Raw genomic sequence first — 21,207 nt, 5'->3', positions numbered from 1 at the left:
GACAGGTGAGGCTCAGCCCTGCCGCCCAAAGGGAAGTAAAAAAGCTGTTGTTGGGACAACAGGGAAACCACAGAGCAACAGAGAAACGCCGAGGTCTCTGGCTTCCTCCAAGACCTCCGCTCAGGACTCCCCAGACCTCTCAGTCCCCGCTGCACCTCAGTGTGGGGGCGTCCTGCCGGGCCTCAGCTCTCCTAGGGGGAACGAGGGGTGTGAAGGGCTTTGGGGGACTCACACGGGGACCCCAGGTCCCAGCCCCACTCACGCGGTGCCCTGAGCCCCAGCTTCGCCCATCGCCCGGAACCAGACCAGACTGCCCTTCGGTACCTGGGAGGTCCCAGAGGAACCCAGGGCAGCAGGTACCCCCCAGCCAGGCATCGGAGCAGGGGCACTTCCTGGCCTGAATCTGGCGCTTGCCCTGTCTCCCGATCATCTCTGCAGCCCCCCCCCCACCCGACAGTCTCCCACTTTACAGAGAGGCTGAGGCTTGGGTTCAGTCACTTGCCGGCAACGCAGGCAAAGGTGGCCAAGCCATGGCTAAATTCAGAACACCCCCCCGCCGCCCCCTCCCCCACTCCGAGCCCCGCTAAGAGCCTGTTCCTTCCTCCCCACGGCAGCCCAAGCAGATAAGGTGGACGAGGAGCCCCCTATGAAAGGTTTCCTTCCGGCCGGGAAGAAAAGGATGGGCCCCACCCAGCACAGTGGCCCGGCTGATGAGCCCACCAGATGGACCTGGGGGGAGGTGCAGCCCCGAGCCCCCCGGCCTGCAGCCGGCAGCAGACAGCGTGGGTCAGAATGGACCCCCTGACCGTCCGGCCTCACCTGGAGGCTGAGTCGCAGCCCACTCGTCGGTGCCCACGGAAAGGGCTCAGGACTCAGAAGGAGGGGTGAGGGGTGGGGACCCCGGTGGCTACTGTCCATGTCTTCCCTGGTCACTGCGGGCCCTGGACCCTTGCTCAGTAGGCCCAGGCAATGACTGAACGAGCCCACCTTAAGAGGGGCAAGACGGGAAATGGCGATGCCCCCACCCTCAATCCGGGGCACCCTAACCCAGAGGGGCACGACAGGGTCAGGCCAAGGGGAAGGGACGGTGAAGCCTGGTGGTCAGGCCCCGGGCCCCCTTACTCCGCGTGTGCTACATTGCCCGGGGAACCGTGAGCAAGGGCAGGAAACGAAATCACTCCCCAGGACCCCCACCTTCACAAAGACTGTTAGCACCCAACCCACCCGGCGGACCACATCTGGGCCCCGTGACACCTCAGGCACCAGCCTGCACCAGCCTGTGTGTGGAGGCCCGAGGGTCACAAAAGATTAACCTTGGGGCCCAGTCCGGGTGGGTGTGGGCCCCAGGAGAGAGATTAAGGAGAAGGAGGGGGCCCCCTAATCAAGGATCCCACCTGGCAGCAGACAGCCTCAAGGGTAGGGCACGAGGGTACTCCCTGAGCACTGGGTTCAGGAAGGAAAGGGTGCCTCCTCCAGGCAGTCCTCTGAGAACAGCCTCCTGGGCAGACCCTCAGGAGGTACTGCCTGGCAGCCAGGTGATCTCTGGGGCGTGAGCAGGTGGGGGTGCACACCCTGGCTCTGTGTATCATGGCCCCCAGCCCCCTTTCCCGAGACTCAGTGAGAGCACCGTATAGTGGGCGCCTACTTCCTGTTCTCAAGGCCTCGGCGATTTTAGCACCTCCCTAGGCTCAGGCACATTCTAGTTCGAGGGTACTTGAGAGCAAGACAGAGACAAAGAGAGATTGAGAGATAGAGAGAAGGGAGACAGAGAGACAAAGAGAGACAATGAGAGACAGAGAGATGAGAAGGAGACAGAGAGCAAGAAACAGAGAGACAGAGTCAAAGGGCGACAGACGACAAGAGGGAGACAGGGACACAGAGCGGGGGCAGGAGTGGGGGAGTAACACCAGACACACAAGCACACGCTCGGCTCCATTCCTCATGAGTCTTCAGGTGACAGCTCGGGAGAGAGGGGAGCTGGGGGGCGTCTGCCTGAAGGGCTCAGAGGGGGGTGTGTGTGTGCGTGTAGAAGTGTGTGTGTACATGTGCACGTGTGTGTGCATGAGCGTATGTGTGTGCGCATGTGTGTCATGTGTTTATGTGTACATCATGTGTGTGCGTGTGTGTCATGTGTGTATGACTGTGTATATCGTGTGTGCGTGTGTGTCATGTATGTGTACGTCATGTGTCATGTGTACCTGTGTTTGAATGTGTATACCACGTGTGCATGTGTGTTGTATATGTGTACATCATGCGTGTGCATGTGTGTTGTGTATGTGTACATCATGCGTGTGCATGTGTCGTGTGTTTGCATGTGTGCATCATGTGTGTGCATGCACGTCATGTGTGTGCATCATGTGTGTATATGTGTGTGCGTGTGTGAGACCCAGACACAGCCAGAGAGCATGGGGGCTCCTCCCCACACTCCCTCTCGCCTCCCCTCTGCACCCCACTCTCCTGAATCCTGAGCATCTCTCAGGGTTTCCCCATATCTGAGATCCTCTGAGGGGGGCCAGGACTGCCCCACCCTGCACTTGGCCTGATGCCAACCAGCCCTGCCCGTGGTGGGCACGGGCGCCAGGGAAAGGGGGGGCCCGAGAGTTCCCATCCAGTCCAGCGCCGCCCAGGTGTTCTGTCCTGGAGCTCAGGCTGCCTTCTGGCCAGGAAGTGGTTAGCAGAGGCTTCCTGTGCAGAGTGTGTGGGTATACTCGGTATACCAGGGAGCCTCCAGGCCCCAAACACCCCCCCGGAATGCCCCGACAAGAACTCTCAGGGCAACCCCGGGGACAGAAAGCTCTGGCTGCTCCCCATCCCCCGGGCATCCCCTGCTTCCCTCTCTGGCATGGGGCAGTCCCCAGGCCTGCCCCGATCACAGGGGGACGCCCAACTCCTCACCACTGATCTGACCCCTTTCTGCCTCGCAACCCACCGCTCACTCCCCCTCCTGGGGGGATGTGTCTGGAAAACCTGAGGGCTTCAAGGTGGTGGCAAGGGCCTGGCCCTGGCTGTTGCCTTGATAGGGTCCTTCCCCTCTTGGGGTGCCTCGCAGGGTGTGGGGGTGAGATTCGGCAGTGAAGGGGGTGGAGAGAGCAAAGTAGGCTGAGCACAGTCTCTGCCTGAAGGAGACCTGGTTTGACCCCTGAGCACCACCTGGTGTGCCCATCGCCACCTGTGGCAGAATGAGGGGATGCATGGGGACTTCGGGTTCCATGAGATGCTCCAGGTCAGGGAGAGGACAGACTGAAAGGGAGGGTGCTCAGGAGGGGGTGCCAGGGTATGCATGTGTGCACATACAGGAACCCACAAGCGCACTAAATGTACACAAAAAATGATGTACACATACCTAGTACATAGCACACATACCTGTGAGCTGCATGCACATACATGCATACATGCACACACATCAAGCATGCACACACATACACACAGATTTAGCATACATATGCACACGCGTGCATACACACATGCACACACATACCCAGCACACATATGCACACATGTCCAGCACACACATGCACACACACTTCTACACACATGTACATACCTATACACATGCACATAAACACAAATCCAGCACACACACATATACATCCAGCACACACATGTATGCATACACATACACACTTGCACACACACTTGCACACATACACACAAATCCAGGACATACACACATGCACATGCACACACACACACACACACACACACACCAGAGTCAGAGCACGTGGGCCCCAGGAGCTGTGCAGAGATCAGAGCCACAGCCCCTGGGGCTCAGGTAGGCCCGCGGGCTACAGGCCTGGGCGGTGAGGGCTGCCGGGAGCTCAGGGACGGGCTTCCCCAGGTGACCCAGTGCACCAGGCCCTGGGCCAGGAGCCTCCGGGGCCGAGGGCTCTGGAGCTGTTTGCTTGGCCGCAGGAAAGAGGATGTGCAGGGAACAGGATGTGGAGACGGGCCCAGGAGACACCCACGGCGAGTCCTGGGGGCGCCCAGTAGCCCGTTCCTCCTCCCCCAGGTGCCCAGCCACAATGGAGAGTGAGGCCCCGGGCGTTCCCGGGCCCGGCCAGCGTCGTGGCCTGAGCGCAGCTGATTCCGCCCACCCCAGGGCCCGTCCTCCCCCCACTATCGGCTGGGGCACCACCAGGCAGAGCAGATAAGGCCCACCTGGCTCCGTGCTCAGGCTGGGCGGGGCACTTCGGGCATGTCTGTGTCCCCTGATGCCAGGGCCCCCACGAACAACTTCCTTGCACCAAACAAGGGAGCAGCTGGTGACTGGGCACGGTGGCCAGGTCCCTGCACGACTTGACAGGTCACTGAGGGGTACAGCTGTGCCCAGCCCATACGGGACATTCCCCGGGGCCCCTGCAGCCGGGACAGGCCCCGGGGAATGTCTGATGCCCCTATTAGCTCAGCCCCTGGCCAGAACCCAAACCAGTTAAGGTGCCTCGGCCCTTAGAGCCAGCTTCCCCCACCCCCACGCCCCCAGGAAGGGGGGTGCTGGAGCCAGGCCTGGGGAACGAGGGAGACTCAGGAGACAGGAGCAAGTCCAGGGGCTGCCCCCCCACCAACCCGCTCCATGCAGCTTCGCTCCCCCCAGGCTCCCTACCCAGTGCTTGAGTGTAGAAAATTCGGTACCACAATCTGGAAGTCGGGGAGCAGGACCCTCCTCCTTCCCCTGCTACTGGGGGCCTGTGGGAGGGCAGCTCGGACCCTCGCCTGCCCCCGCCCACTGTTGTCACCGAGAGGGGGTCTCAGACCAACCTCTTCTGTAGTCCTGGCCCCCAGCCACATGCCAGGGTCCTGGGAACCCCTCCCTCCCAGGCTGAGAACAGGAAGGAGAGCCCGGAGCCCCTCCCACCCCCTCTCGCTGGGGAGACTGGGGCACGGGCAACAGCAGGTATGGGGGGTCTGCCTGGCAAGCCCCCGGCCCAGGTTCATCCCCATATGGTCCCCCACACCCCGCCAGCGTCCCCCACACCGAGCCCACCAGGAGTCATCCCTGAGTGTAGAGCCAGGAGTAAACTCGGAGCACAGCTGGGTGTGGCACAGAAACTTAAAAAACAAAAGAGGAGGGGAGGGGGCTCAGGAAGAGGAGACAAGGCCATCCCCGGCCAACTCCTGGGTCCAACCCGCCTGCACCATAAGGATCCCCCGCACTTCAGCCGCCTCCGCCGTCATCTGTAAAATGGGCCAGTAATAACACCCTTCCGGCCCTGGCTCTGGCCCAGGGCACCAGGCGGTGGGCAGGACGACGTGAGAACCTGTGCACCCCAGAGCCATAAAGCCAAGGCTATCATTATGAAAGCCGGGGCCAGACACCCCACGGGGAGGGGTTGCCCAGAGACACGGCCAGGGGACAGCAAAGCAGTGTTTCCGCAGGGCCATCCCATGGCTGGCTGGGTTGGGGTCCTCCCACTGCCAGAACGCCCCCAATTTCCAGGGGAGTCGGCCCCTCTTTCTACGGGGAGGGCCCCGGTCACCCTGCCTCCACCTCCAGGACCCCCGCCCCTCTAGTCTGGGAGCCCAGTTTGGGGGTTTGGACTTGAAAGCGCAGCTGGGGCCCTGGGGCCCTCACCGGTACAGTGGGGGCTGCTGAGAAGCCCTCCCCTCCTTGGAGGGCTGGTGGGAGGGTGCCGGAGAGGAAGCATGCGGTGGGGGGGTCTCGGCCTTGCGGGCTCCCGCCCCTCCCTCTCTGGCCTCGCCCGCTGGGAGCACTTCCGGCCTTCCAGAAAACCTGCCCAGAACAATGACTGGGGAAGGGAAGGAGCTGGAGAACAAGAGAGCGGGCAAGATCACGTTACCCAGGCGTGGGGGAGCAGGGTGGGGGTTGGGGGTTGGGGGGCTGGTGGTGGTGGGTGAACCTTAGCCCAGGGCAGGGGGGGAGACTCACGCGGGGGGGGGGGGGGCGGGGTCAGAAGGGGCACTTGGGGTGGGGGGAGGGGCTCTGTGCCGAGGTGGGAGGAGCTAGGTGGGGTGACAAGGCCAGGGTCCCTCCTGCTGGCTCTCGGGGTGCCTGTGGACCCACTGAGTCACTTGTCAGAACCTCGGTTTTTTCTGTAGTGCCAACCTGTAGTCCCCCGATGTTTACCAGGGCCCGGTGCCCATGTGGCTTCCCAGATGGCGAGTTCTGCACCAAGAGGGGTGAACACACCTTCCCCAGACAGGCAGAATCAGACGTCCTGGGGGTTCTAACAGCCGGGCCTGCCCAGTCCCACCTCCCACTCCAGAGAAGCCCCTCCCACGGCCCACCCCCCCACCCCCAGGCTTCTGTCGGGATGAAGGAGCTGGCTGGACGGAGGTCATTAAATAGTAAAGGGCCATCATTAGTTAATGCAGCGTCTCCAGGAGAGGCCGTCTGCCACGGTTAGAGGAGGGACACCTCCCATGCCTCAATGTGTCTACACACACACACACACACACACACACACACACACACACACACACATACACACATATACATACACTCAGAGACATACATACACGGATATGTACACCCGTACACAGATACACATGCACACACAAGACTCACATACACATGCTTGTGCACATACATGCACTCATGTGCACACACATACAGATCCATATGACACACACATAGAGATGCATACATAGCCTATATACACAAGCACATACATCCACAGACACACATAAGTACACATGCACACAGACACAGATACATACACGTGTGCACACACCCAAATACACATATATACATGCACACACAATCAGACACACACACACATATATCTACAAGTATACACCCCACAGATGCACATGTCCACATATGCACACACACAGACACACGCAACCCTTGTGTGGATCCTCCCTCAGACCTGCCTGACGGAAGCCACTGCTGGGAAGGGAGCCGGCGGAAGGCAGCCGAGGTGAGCACAAAACACAGCTTTGGACCATGTGGTCAGTGCTGTAATGTGGATACTCATAAAAAATTCAAAAGGGTTTGAATGGGCACCAGCAGGGGGACAGGAAACTGGGGCATGGCTTGTCCACGGGGTGTGATGCTGTGGACCTAGGGACTCATGGAAGGATATTGAATAACATGGAAAAACCTCCCTTGGTCCATTCACCTCTAAGCTGCCACACAGGAAGTGGTTCGAACAGTCCCCAGCCCGTGTGTGTGTGTGTGTGTGTGTGTGTGTGTGTGTGTCTGCACACACGCATACACTAAGCTTGTTCATAGCACTTTTATCTGAACAGTTACTTCCACTTTTGCACCAGCTCTGTGCTCACCACATGTTCCCACAGAAGCAATTTCTTCGCCTATTACGTGTGTGTGTGTGTGTGTGTGTGTGTGTGTGTTTTAAGCACCCACCATGTTCTGCTGGAGTTGCGGTTTTTGAAAATGTGGCGAGAAGCATCTGTTTCCCACACAGTGGCTCTGGTCTATCAGGTCTCTCCCTGGAGACCCTGGTCCCCCGGGGAGCGTCCACCTCCCTCTGCTCCCAAGGCACCCCATCAGGGCCAGCGAGTGCCACGGACCCTGGGGTGCAGGAGGCTAGTCTGCCTGAACTCAGTGCCACACTCTCTAAAGAGATGCCTCCAGAGATGAAGCTCCAGAGAGCTCCAAGTCTTGAGGGATGCAAGCCAAGGCGAGGGGCTGCCCAGGGCCCCTGGCTGGGGTCAGGGGTCGGCGCAGGCTGGCTTGGTGACCAAACAGAGCAGCTCCCAAGACCAAGATCCTCGGGGTCCGGACTCAACCCCACCCCCACCCCAACTCTGCTGGCGACTCCAAGCTGAGACTGATCAAAAATTAAACCCACAGAGATCAAAGCCATAGACTCACCCCCAGAGCTTCCACCGGCACCCCCAGAGCGAGCTCCTTTCCTCCAGGTCGGGGGCCTGAGTCTTCAGAGAGGGGACCCCTCGCCATTTCCCCCAGCCCACGCCCCATCTCTTACCGGCCTGTTTGGGAGTGGCCAGTGAGGACAGTCCTGGAGCCCAGCCCCATCCTCCCCTAGGAGCCTGTGGGACTATTGCACCCCACATGACCCCCTGACCCTGGGAAGTTGAGAAACTTGCCCACAGGGAAGCAGATATCAGGAGGAAGGGCAGGCAGTAGGTCAAGGACTGGAGACTGGGCGGACCCCAAATGTCCACACGATTCCAGGGATCCCCTACTTGCAGCTTCCCCCCTCCAAGGGGGTTGATAGGTCCCAAGCTCCTCAGGATAGAAGTGGAGCTGGCCAGAAGGTGCGTGAGGTGGGAAGGGGTCTGAGGGGGTCTTTGGGGGGATGCTAGAAGCTAACGGCCAGCCTGGACACTGCGGCGTCCCCTGTCTGCCACTGCCCCCATGGGGTATTCAGAAAGTTCAGGTAGCAGCTGACTCTCTGTGACCCACAGGGACCCCGGGGCCAGCCTCCCACTCCCTTGCCTCCAAACCTCCGTCCACTCTCGCCCACCCGGATCCTGTTTTCTCTCTAAGGGCGGGCACCTCATCGGGAGCAAGCACACAGCACTCTAAATATCGCGTCTTGCAAGACAAGGGTGAGGGGCCGGAGTGATATCACAGAGGGTAGGGCGTTTGCCTTGCACGCGGCTGACCCGGGTTCGATCCCCGGCATCCCATATGGTCCCCCAAGCACTGCCAGGAGTAATTCCTGAGTGCAGAGCCAGGAGTAACCCCTGAGCATCGCTGGGTGTGACCCAAAAAGAAAAAAAAAAAAAAGACAAGAGTGAGAGTGAAGTTCCAGCTGTCGTAGCTGGATGGGCGCGCGGTCGTTCCTAAAAGCAAGAGCTCGTTCGTATGGACTGGGCACTCGCTCTCATTTCTCGCTTCTCTGTGGACGGTACCCTGCCCCCCCCCCACGGGACAGCAGGCCCACCTCCTTTTCCCCACACTTACTTCTTACCTCAGTCACACCCAGACCCCACCAGTGGCTTCTCAGTTCCCTGCACTGCACACCCTAAGCGGGGCTTCTGGCCCTGCCCCCTGCTGCTCCCACCTGCCCCCCACCCCCACCCCACCACTGCCTTCTGAGGGAGACCCCTCCAGCTCCGGGGCAGAAGCCTCGAGAGCCTTCCAGGGCGCCCCGTGTAAAGCCACGTTCCAGAGCCAGCCTTCTCACCACCCAGAATTCACTTGGAGTTCCATCTTTGTCTCTGGTTTTTGGGTGGTTCCAAATTCAGAGGGTTCCTCTAGCTGGGGGACCCTCTGAATGGTGGTGGTGGTGGAGGGGGCGGTCTTCCACCCAATGGGGCCGGGGAGATAGTCCAGCGCTTAGGGTGCTCGCCGCGCACGCGGCTGACCCCAGTTCGATCCTCAAGCACGGCCAGGAGAGATCCTTGAGCACAGGAATAGGAGCGAGCCCTGAACACTGCCGGGGGGCGGGGGCCCAACTCCTGCTCCCCGCCCCCCATCAATACGTATTGATTTCCCTTGATTATCAGCTGCCCCTCTCGACTGATGTAGTCTATTGACCCTGTTGCACATGAGGAAACCGAGTCAGTTGAAGCGGAGGGCTGTTGACAAGTGTCCTAAACACCAGGCTGCTCTCAGGAAGCAACACCCCCCACCCCCGTCAACCCCCCCGACTCCCTGCCATGATGCTAACTGCATGGTGTCCCTTCCACCTGGGACTCCTGTCCCCCAGGCTCAGGGCGGAGCCCAAGCAGGGCCTGAAGGGAAACCCGGGCCTCCTCACGCCCCGCCCCAGCACTGTCTGACGCCTCTCATTGGCTCCTTGAGCCAAGCGCCCAGCCAATCCCGTCCTAGATGAGAGTCAAGCATGGGACCCAAAGTTGGGGCCGCACCCCCCCCCCCCACCATCCACGACTGCAGGGAAAGAAGCCAGGGTAGGGGACAGGGTCCTCCCAGAGGGAGTGATGTCCAGGATGAGCCCCCCAGAGGGCACCTTCTGTGCCCCCTGACGCCCCCAGCCAAGCCGTCTGAAACTGCTGACTCAGGCGTTTTCCCCGGGCTGAGTCCGCGGTTACCATCGGCCACAGTCACCCCTCCCTAGCCCGGGTTCTGGAGGAAGTCGGGTTGTTCCCCTTCAGACAAGCCTGGGTCAAGACCTTCCCCACCTCCTGGCCCGGGCGCTGGGAGCCAGGCCCTGCTGGCTGGCAGTGCCAAGGAGGTCCCGGGACCTGGCCCCGAGGCAGAGCCTGCCTCCCCCACCCCCCAGCTCCCCCCGTCCTGTCCCCCCAGAACCACTTCCTTCTGCATTCAACCATTATTTCCTGAGTCCTGCTGCCTGGCGGGCCCTCTGCCAGAAGTCAAGGGTACAGAGGTGGACGGACGGGGCAGCCCGGCTGGGAGGGTCTCGGAAATGCCAGACACCAGATGCGAGCAGGGCCCCCAGGGGAGGGAGGGCGCTACAGGCAGACGAAGCAGCGTGGGGTGAGGGAAGGAGCAGGCTGGGGTCTGAGGAGTGCCTGCCAGCTTCCTTCGCACCCCTTCCCCGAGGGACGCTCAGAGACTCGACCTCCCACAGCAGCTGGGAGCACCCAGAGAAACGACCCCCCCACACACACACCCGGCGCACACGAGTGACCCTCCCCCTCCCCATGTACAGAGCCAGAGAGCAGGGGGACAGGAAGGGGGCACTTGCAGAGCCCGTCTCTGCCGCCCTGCTGTACCCTCCTGACTTGCCAATGACCGGGCCGGGCCACGGAGCGTCTCCCAAGAGCCCCCTGAGAGGGGGCCAGGCCGGGGACCCACCTGGGTGGACGTGAGGGAGGGGGGAACGGCAGAGGCGCCGAGGTACCAAAACCAAGTCCCGGAACCCAAACCCAGCCCTGGGCCCTCTTCTCTGCGGCACGGAGTGAATCAGCTGCTGGCAGGAAGACCTGGGAGCAGGGGGAACCCCAGGGGTGAGTCAGGGACCAGCCACCCTCCACTCCCCCGTCTAACCTCCAAACGACCACTGGGGGCCCCAAGTTGGGCCTGTGGCTGGCTGCTTCCTCCCGGGGGCCGGGGAGCAGGGACGTGCCCCTCGGCCAGGCCCACGAGTCCCTGTGGGTTTCCCCCGGGGCTCCTCCGGCCTGAAGGAAGGGAAGCAAGGCGGTGGGAGAGGAGGTCCGGCTGCCCCCCACCCCGGGGAGCCCAATCTGCCCCCTTCCTACCCTCTACTCCCCCTGTCTGCCTCTCCCAAGGCCCATCCTGCGCTACTCCTCGGGCTAACCCCTCAGCCCACCCCCTTGCTTCTCCCGGGGTGGAGGAAGTGGCCGAAGTGGTTTGGACTAAAGGGTCAAGGCCAAGCCCAAACCTCGGATGTCCACTGGTGCCGGGAGCACCACCTCCCAAGGCAGATTCTGGACTTGGGTCTGCTGAAGCTGGGGCGGGGGGCGGAGGGAGTGGTCCTGGGGTTCCAAGGATGTGTGTGTGTGTGTGTGTGTGTGTGTGTGTGTGTGTGTGTGACTGTGTGAGAGTTGAGAGTGTATGTGTGAGTGTATGTGTGAGTGTGTGTGACTGTGAGAGTCTGGGTGTTATGTCTGAGTGGGTGTGAGTGTATGTGTGAGTGTGTGAGTGTGTGAGTGTGGACGTGTGTGTGGCTGTGTGTGCGCATGTATGAGACTGTGTGTGTCTCGGTGTATGTGTGTGAGAGCGAGAGTGTATGTGCGTGAGCGAGTGTGTGCGATTGTGTATGTGTCTGTGTGTGAATGTTGTGAGTGTGCGCTACTGTGTGTCTGTGTGCGTGCGCAGGTGTGTGCAATTGTGTGCGTGCACGCGTGTGTGTGTGTGTGTGTGTGTGTGTGTGACAGCCAGAGCAAGTAGCGGCCCCAGAGTCAGGCCTTGAGAGAGGGGTCTCAAAAGCCAGCTTCCCAAAGCAGAAAGTTCTAAGGCGCCCAGAGACCCTCAGTCTCCCCACCCTCCCATCCATGCCCCGAGACTCGAGTGCCTGGTGGCCATTCACCCCGTACTCCCAGGAGCGGGCTAGGAAGGAAGCCCCCAGCTCTACATCCCACCCCCCGAGCCCCACTGCTGCCTCCCACCCTCTCCCCCCAGAACCACCACTTCCAGTGCCCGGGCCTCCCCGCCAGGCAATGACTGGGGTACGCCTCCCCCCCCATGACGACTGCTCTCTGGCACCTGTCACCCCCGCCTGGCACCAGGGCCGTGGCTGGGGGAAGGCCCAGGAAGCCATGCGGGGTTGCCCTTGGCACCCTCGCTCTTCATGCCCCTCTCCGGGATCTCCTCCCAGCCCCTGGCGGGGCCCAGCCCTGTCTCCCTGCTGCAGGCAGCCCCACAGCGGCCTCCCAGGCCCTTGTAGCCCTCTCCTGGGGCCCGGACACGTGAGCCGCTGGGTCCTCCAGCCCAGCATGTCGGGCCCAGGCGGCCAGAGTCCCAGCACCCCCGGCCCTGCTCACAAACCTTCCTGGCACCTCAGGCCCCGCACGAGAGCCTGGCAGCCACGGCGTCCTCCCCCAGCGCCCCGCCCCTCACCCACCTCCCATCCCGCCCGGCTCCTCTGATCAACCCCACGTCTCTCCAGAACTCCTAGAGCCCTCTGAGCTGGCCCGGGCCTGGGCCCCAGCATACATGGTCTTGGGGCTGGTACTCAGGATCCTCCAGGCCCCCCGCAGTTGCCTCTGAAAAGCTGGTCCTTGCATCACATCCTTCCTGGCAGTCGCCGTGATCCTGAGGCCCTGGCCAGCCAGCCCGTGGGACCGTGTGTGTGTGTGTGTGTGTGTGTGTGTGTGAGATGGTGTATCATTCACCATGTGGCTGGTGGCGGGGTGGGGGGGGAGTGGGGGGGTGTTTTCCATTGAGCAGCTTAGTAAGCACTGCTGGAAATAAATCTCTCTGCCCACGAAAGCCGACTGCCCCCCTCCCTGAACACACACCCACACCACAGCAAACTGTGACCTTAGCCTCTCAGATGCTTGCAGCGGAGTCTGCAGTGCCCACCTGACCCAACTAGCCTTGGGGGGCAACATGGCCTCCCCAGGCCTCGCCACTCCAGGAACCCCCTCTCTCCCCAACCTGGTTTCTTCTAGACTCTACCTCTTCCTCTCTCTCTCTCCCCTCCCCACTTGTCCCAGCTGATTCCCAAGTGGGTGACTCATCCCACGGGGAGTGTCGGGGTCCAGGAAGCAGCCCCCCTCCCGAGTCTCCTCAGGGCACCCAGTCCTGCCTAAGCAAGAAACTGGAGCCCCACTGCCCTGCGCACATCCCCCAGCCCACTGTGTGGTTAGCCCCTGCTGGGCGCACAGCCCCCTGGAAGCTCCGTGGTGAGGATGCGGGCAGAAGCCGGGAGACAGCTCTGCGGGCTCTCGTGCTTGCCTGGCGTCTGGAGGCACCGAGCACTGTTCCGGGCTCCCCCAGGTGCGGCCCGGGTGAGGTGGCCAGCATCTCTGGGCTGAGTGGCACCATATTACCAGGCGAGGTATCCCTGGGAATGAACCCGAAACACACTGAGCACTGCTTAGGAGCACCCCCCCAAAAAAAAGCATGAGGGAAGAGCCTGGTCTAACGATGGGTTAGACCTGTGTACCCACTAACAATCTTCAGCAGGGACTCAGCAAAACATTTGGAGGTGGGGTGTCAGTGTTCACAGAACACTCACCAACCTCAAGAAACACGACCCAAATCACCACCACTCCGGACCCAGGTAACGCGCCCCCAACACTCCGGGAATGGGCTGAGGGATGCAGGAAGCAGGGGAGCTACACCTGGCACTCAGGGGATCGGGAGGGTTTGGAACCAGCCTCGGGATGCCCACCCCCACCCTATCCCTGGGCTCATGCCCGTGCTCCCAGCCTGTCCCCGAGAGAAAGTGGCAGTCACGTGTAAGGGCGCCGGCACGGTGTTCTCTGCAATCCCCCAGCCCGCCCTGGGGATACCATCACCCCGTTTTAGAGACGCAGTAACCACCGGGGAGGGGATGTGGGATCAATGCCAAGCTTTCTGACTACCCGACCGCGTTCCCCGGCTACCCAGGGACCTGTTCAAGAGCACCTGCCACCTGCCACCACCAGGGCCAGACACCTGCAGCTCATGGACCTATACTCCTGGACGGACATGCGGCAAAAACTCTTGGGGTTCTACTCAAACCCTACAAGGCGAGGACCTTGACTTTGGAAGCTGGACTTGGCGGTGTCTTTCTCTTTTTTCTCCAAGTGCACCTGGAGAGTTCAAGCTAGGGGCTGCCAGGAGAGGGAGCCGGTGTAAGCGCCTCCCCTGCGGCTCCTGGGACCTGAAGTCACACAAGGGTCTCAGAGGTGGGGGCTCTGGGCAGAGGAGGACAGAAATTGCCCAGATTGGGTCTCGGATGCGCCAGGCCGCCTTGCAGACGGGTCTCCAGCCCCATCTGCGTCGCTGCGGGGGTCTGGAATGCTGAGCGCAACCCGGCAGGCAGCCCCGTCACTCTGCTCCGGACAAACCTAAGCAGGGCCACCTGGATCCCGGTGGCTCTCCCCTACCTGCCCTCACCTTCCGGGGTTAGAGGGAGAAAGGGCAGAACCAACAGCAGCCCGGGGCGATCCGGGGCTGCTGCTACCTGCTCCCGCGGCCCTCTCCCCGCCCGGACCTCGGGGCGGATCAGAGCCACACCGAGCCGGCGCCCGGCGGAACCAGACCCACCTGGGGATCCGGAGCCGGGACCTGGAGCGCGCTTCCCAGCCCGCCAGCTGCCTCCGTGGCCGACCTGTCCGTCACTGGTTCCGAGAAAAGTTGAGCCGGCGGGCTCAGGACGCCACCACGAACTTGCCTGCGGGCTGTCCGGCCGGCCTCCCCGCCGCCCCGCCGCCCCTTCTCACCTGCTCTGCGTCCTGCTGGACGATCCCAAGGCCCACGTCGCCCGCTGGCTGCCCAGTGAGCGTCCGACTGCGCAGCACGGGACTCGCTCACTCTCTCGCTACACCCGCTGCAGAACGCAACGGCCCGGGCCAGGCCCCGCCCCCGGACAGGCCCCGCCCCGACACGCCCCCGACTCCGCCTCCTGGGCCCTGGGGCCACGGAGGCTCCGCCCATTGCCTGCCTCGCTACGCTCAGCCGGGGCGGTGCCGCGGAGGACCACGCCCCTTCAAGGCGCTGACCAATCTCGCCCCGAGTCCGCTGGGAGGCCACGCCCTCCTCCCCGCCCCTAAGTGCTTCCTCGTTTAATAAAGCCAGAGGCCTCCCGGAGGCTCGCGCAGGTGCAGAACTATCCGCACCGCCCCCAGCACCCAGGCTCTGTCCAGTGCTCCTCGCCAGCGCCCCTAGCCCGCCGGATTGAAGCTAAGATCTTTGCAAGGGGAGGCCCCGGGCTGGAACCCTGTTGGATAGGAAGCTCGTTGCTCTTCCTAAAAATTCCTTCCCTCTGTGGCCGCCTCATTCTTCCCGGGGCCCCTCCCAGGCCTCTCTGGCCATGAGGACATTCCCTCCCTTTCCTAAATTCCACTCTAGGCCTACCTTTGCCCAGGAGCCCTCTTAGGGAAAGTCATGCCCCAGGCATGCCCTTCTGCATTAGCACCCCCTTAATGCAGTCCCACCCAGAGCAGCTACCCCCCAGTCCCCTTGGCATTCCAGGCGCGGGGGGCGGGGTAGCTGGGTGCGACCATGCTACACAACCTGGCAGCCTGGGAGCCGGGAATTATTTCACTTTCTAAGTCCGGCCTCTATCAGGAGGCATGCAGACATGGACCCAGTCACTTTTTGGACATACTAGCAGTGACCACTGATGGGACCCTCGCCAGGGACCGGGCACGTTGCTAGTTGATGGGATAAAAGTACCAGGCACTTGAATTCGCAGCTGGGGGCCGCGAATGGACAACCTAAGGAAGGCCTCAAGGAGAAGTGTGGTTTCTGAGACACTCACCGGGGGTGAGCCCGGCCGGCCCTGCACTCCAGATACCAAAGGCTGCAGCTGCTCTGGCCTGCCCGGACTGGCCCCTGGAGAAGTGGGGGGGGGGCCCAGCTGAAGCCCAAGGGGAGGAAGTGGGCGTGAGTAAGGTCAGTGTCAGAGGATAAAGCTTTCTCCTAGAAAAAGTGGCTTAGAATTAAGATGGGCCACCAAAGATCTCCAGACATCTGCGTGCCCTGAACCTGACTCAGCCCCAGGCAGTCTCCCTGGATTGGCACCAGGCCCTTTACCTGGCTGCTGACAAAGCTGTTTCCCGCCCACGAGCTCCATTGTGGGGAGGGATTACAGGCCCAGGGCGGGGAAGAGGTGGGGGGGGGGTTGGTGGGTGCTGGACCCCAGCCCAGCCCTGTGATGTAGCTAAAGTGCAGTTAAGGGACTTGGTAGGAATGTGTTTCCTCTCCCATGAGCTCGTCTGGGGAAGAACCTAGTGTCTGTGGTTTACAGTCCCTCCAGTTCTGCGTCTGAGAAGTGTGTGGTGCTGTCAGCCAGTGTGGGAGATCAATCACCCTTGGATGAGAAGCACACGGAGCCCCAGGTAACGGGGACTCACATGCAAGCCAAGAGCTACAGTCAGCATATCGGTGTAGCAGTGCACCGGTCAGGAGCCTGGTGGCCTGGGGGAGCCACTTTGCCCACAGTGAGAGCCTCTGGGGGTTACAGCGGCAACAGGGCCAGCAGGGCCAACACCTTCTGCAGTCTTGGGGCCAGTACGGGCTGTCTCGGACTGTCATGAGCGCTTCGCCTCTTCCCCGACACCCGGGGTGCTTAATAAATCCCTCTTCCCTGTAGCGTCTCTGCTTCAGACTCCCACACCAAGTCAGAGAGCTGGTATGTGAACATTTGCAACAACGAATGGTGTCCTTCCCTCCAAGGGAACCCATCTTTCCTGCCAGGGGCCAAGAATGTAGCAGGTGGTCAGAGGGTGTCCCCGAGGCCAGAGCAGGGGCAGGCATGGAGAACCGCCGGGCAGCTGTGTCTTGCATTAGGTTCTGAAACAGCCCCTCCACGCCCCCAAAATAGACGCAGTATAGCCTCCTCTTCGTGCCCCTCGCCAGGTGTCCCTTCCTGCTGGGGCTGTTTGGTTGGCAGAGGTGACTGATTGGCTGCGGGCAAGACAGCTGTGTCCCTTCAGCAAGTGTCCATCCCCCAAAGTGGACATTTGATCCCTGCAGTCCTATCTGTGATCCTGTCCTGTCTGTCTCTCCAAATTAGGGTGGAGGCAGCTGGGCCCGTCAGAGAGAGCAGCTCCGGGACCACGACCATATCCCCCCACCTGATGCCTTTCCCACCCGTCCTCGGCTGCGCCTTTCCCCATAGGAAACTATGCCCTGGCACCAGGTCCTGTCCCACAGAACGCCTCTGAATAAACAGAGACTAGGTCCACTGTTCCTTAGATCTCCACGTTCCTTAGGCCTCCACGTGGAACAGTCTGTCCGTGTTTCACATGGTGTCAACAATGTATGCGTGGGAGGCAGGGTGTGGAGGGTGCCTTTTTTTGAATCACTGGTGGTTTTTTTTTTTTGGCATATCAAATATGCCAAAAAAAAATGGTGTATTCATATGCTAAAACCAGTAACAATGCTGGGTCTCATTCCCCTGACCCCGAAAGAGCCTCCAATGCGGCATGGGCTTCTAAAATCTCAGGGCTAGGAGGAATGGAGACATTACTGAGACTGCTCGAAAATTCGACCATCAACAGGATGATGATGATGATGATGATGATGATGATGATCGAATATGCCATGGGGAGCTTGCCAGAAACAGTAACAAGTCTCACATTGGAGACGTTACTGGTGCCCACTGGAGCAAATTGATGAACAACTGGAGGACAGTGCTACAGTGACAGTGCTATTGAATCACAGTAAGATACAATTACAAAGTTGTTGATGATTGGCTTTTGATCATAGAATGTTCCGACGCCGGTCCCTTCACCCGTGCACATTTCCCACCAAGGTGGGGCACCTTCTAAGTAGTCTCAGAGGTCCGGGGGACCCACTGGAGCTTCTTGGTCAACCTCTGGGTTCTGGGCAAGGGCCAGAGGCTTCAATGCTGCTCGGGCCTTGTGGGTCTGGGGATATCCAGGCCCCCCCACTGACTGTGCTAGGGGCCTCTAGGGCTGCACCCTGCTTGGATGGCTCCCGCTGGTGCTGGGACTCGAACCCCGCTCGGGTGCATGCTCGTGTGCCCGAGCCACTGTGCCCAGCCCGTGACTGAGTTCTCTTTTTGTTTGTTTGGTCTTGGGGTCACACCTGGAGGTTCTCAGGGCTTACTCTTGCCTCTGTGTTCAGAGATCACTCCCTCCAGGACTCAGGGGAACACAATGGGATGCCGGGGATCGAACCCGGGCACGTGCAAGGCAAGCACCCTGCCTGCTGCACGGTCTCCCCAGCCCCTGTGCTGAATTCTTTATCAAAACACTCAGACTGGCCCCGTGTCCCCAGCAGGAGTTAGGTTGTTTCTTGAGAAAGACCCTTTCGAATGATCCAAAAGGCCGTGTTCAAAGCCAGTGTGGGGGCTGGAGCAATAGCACGGCGGGTAGGGTGTTTGCCTTGCATGCAGCAGACCCGGGTTCGAATCCCTGCATCCCATATGGCTCCTGAGCACCGCTAGGAGTAGTCCCTGAGTGCAGAGCCAGGAGTAACCCCTGTGCATCGCCGGATGTGACCCAAAAAGAAAAAAGAAATCAAAGCCAGCATGATTGGGTCCTTCGGCCTGCATCATAGGAGTGTTGTGGGGTGGGCAGTATTTACGCCGACCCAGCCCTTGGCCCACCCATCCCGAAGCTCAGCCTGATCCATTCTCTTGCTCCTGCTCCCCATGGCTTAGGACTCAGGTGTGAGAGCCCGGCCCACAGGCCCTGCAACCCACCTCCCTTCCTTCAGCTCCTCTAGGGCTGCCACCTGTGGTATAGGTAACCTCAGGAGCAGGGGCCTGGGGCAGTAGCTGAGTGTGCAAACTGGACAGGGTCAGAAGGTTTTGCATAGGCGGAGTATTCCCCTGCCGCCCCCCCCACCCCCGCCCCCCTGAGTCCTTAAGGCGCCAGATGGCACCGTCCTTTGGCCTCATCTCCCCAGGTGGGAACAGAGCCTGGCACCCGTGAAACAGAAGTGACCGTCGTGGAGCGGAGGGGGGGTCTGTTCACTTCATGTTGTAGCTCTGATCTGAGTCGTTGCCAACAAGCTCCGTTCCTTCCCAAGGGGAAGCCCCCGGGTCTGGAGCAGCAAAGGAGTCTGCAGCCTGCCCCCCCACCCTCCCGGCTGGAATGGGGCCTCCCAACCTCTCAGGTGACACCCCCCATCCCCACTCCCTACCTCTGGGAAACCCGCAGGGTCAAAAGAACAGAGGAGTCAGGGGCTTGCGATGGTGTGGGGGAGGGGGAGACTGGTGTGGGGGAGGGGGAGACGGCTGAAGCTCCCTCGATTGTTGGGAGGCACAGGGGGACGCTATGACTGTGAGTTATTGCGAGTCACAACTCCCCGGCGTTTGTTTTCATGTTGGGGTGGGGGTGGGGCATACCTGGCAGTGTTCGGGGGCTACTCTGGATTTGGTGCTCTTTCTCTCTGCCCGACGTTCTCGGGTTCCAGAGCTGGCTGGTTGTGCCCAAGGTAGTGGTGACCCCCTGGCAGGCACGTGGCATCATTTCCCTCCCAGAGGTCCCCCTGTTCAAGAGGGGCCACACGCTCTCTCTCCAAGGCAGGGAGAAGGGAAAGTTCTAGAAGATCCAGTTGCTCCAGAAGCTAGAGCAAGGATGTGCTGGCTGGCTGGCAGGAGACTGGAAAATACAGTCGCCCCACCCCACCCCCACCCCCACCCCATGCCCCTGAAGTCCCCCTCCCCACGGGGATGCTGGGCTGGCTTGGCGCTGAGGGCCCCAAGAAGAAGAAGAAGGGGTCACAGCAGAATTCATTCCCAGCTGCACCTCGAGCATTTGGGTTCCTAAGGACCCGCCTTCTCCAGCATCCTCAGGACTGAGGCACCCGTCCACTGCTCGGGGGCTCAGCTCATAAACAGGGTCTCACGCGACCACCTACGGGGTCCCTGCCAGTAAGACCCGGATGTGGACACGGAGGCGCAGATAAGGCAGGCGGTGGGGAAAATGACCATCGGAGACTTGGCCCTTTGCAACTGACCCTACTTCCCCCTGGGGACAGCTCCAGATTAGGCTCTGGGTCCCAGATTCTGAGCCTGTTACAGGGCTCAGAGGTTCCCGGTGAGGCCCCTGGTTTCCTAAGGAGGAGGAAGTCGGTTCCCGGCAGTGAACTGGGCGGCCCCTGCTAGGCCCCCAAGAGGCCCGGTGCGGTGTTCTGTCCTGGAGCTCAGGCTGCGCTCTCGCCAGGAAGTGGTTAACAAAGGTTTCCCCCCACCCCTTCCCCCAGCTCAGCCCTTTGCACAGTTTCTGCTGGTGAATGGGGTCCCCAGGGTCCCAGCCTCAAACCCTCTCAGCAAGGTTGCATGCAGCCTGGGGGCTGACCCCGCATTTCCTCCTCCAGAACAGAACTCTGATTAGAGCCCTGCTCTGTCCCCACCCTGCCCCACACCCCAGGTCCAGGTGCAGGGCCCTGGGAGTCACCCTCCCCAGCCTGGCCTTAGGTCCTCGGTAGCTAACAGCAGGACATGCAGCTCTCAGTGATGGAAGAAAGCGGTTTTTAAAGTAAGTTTTTAAAGTAAGTTCTTGCCTTTCCATAGAAACATTTCTGTGGGTCTGGGGGCAGAAGGCCAGTGATGCTCAGGGGCTGGTTACTCTTTTTTTTTTTTTTTTTACTTTTTGGATCACACCCGGGGATGCACAGGGGTTACTCCTGGCTCTACACTCAGGAATCACCCCTGGCGGTGCTCAGGGGACCATATGGGATGCTGGGATTCGAACCTGGGTCGGCTGTGTGCAAGGCAAATGCCCTACCCGCTGTGCTAGTCCTCCAGCCCAGGGGTTGGTTACTCTTGGCTCTGGCTCAGAAACTACTCCTAGCAGTGCTCGGGGGACCATTTGGGATGTTGCGGGATGGAATCCTGGTCCAAGGGAAAGGCTCTCCCTGCAGTGCTATCGCTCAGGTCCCCTTCATAAAAACATTCAGAAAATGTCTTTGAGAGTCCAGGAGTTGGTCTGTAGGGTGAGGCATCGGGGAAGCAAGATTCTGCATGACTGCAAACGCTACGGGGTGTGGCCCCCAAATCATGTAGAGATGCTTAAGTTTCTTGGATTGTACTTATCCAGCTGATTTGACACAATGTACGACTTCTTAAAATAGCTGCAACACCGGCTGGGTGAGACGATTAAGTGATGTCTCCCCATTCCCCTGCCCCCCTCACTTGTTTCCCTCTTTCAGGCATCCGCTCAACCCTATAGTGGGGGTTGGGCGCCCTAAGTAGTCGCAAGCCCCCAACCCAATATAGGTGGTCTGACATATTCATA

The 21,207-nt window shown here is 60.7% G+C and overlaps 1 protein-coding gene across 1 annotated transcript in view; it reads right to left on the bottom strand.

Annotated features, from left to right (window-relative positions):
• CD82 (CD82 molecule) overlaps positions 1 to 14,851 on the bottom strand; it is a 44,400-nt gene extending 29,549 nt beyond the window's left edge. The window contains exon 1 of the mRNA XM_055144045.1: positions 14,713 to 14,851. The gene's annotated coding sequence lies outside the window, so the exon portion shown is untranslated. The remainder of the gene's footprint in view (positions 1 to 14,712) is intronic.
• Between the last annotated feature and the right edge of the window lie 6,356 nt (positions 14,852 to 21,207).

Source organism: Sorex araneus, chromosome 6 (genome assembly GCF_027595985.1).
Source record: "Sorex araneus isolate mSorAra2 chromosome 6, mSorAra2.pri, whole genome shotgun sequence".
Lineage (NCBI taxonomy): Eukaryota > Metazoa > Chordata > Mammalia > Eulipotyphla > Soricidae > Sorex > Sorex araneus.
This window is presented reverse-complemented; position numbering and strand designations above follow the sequence as displayed.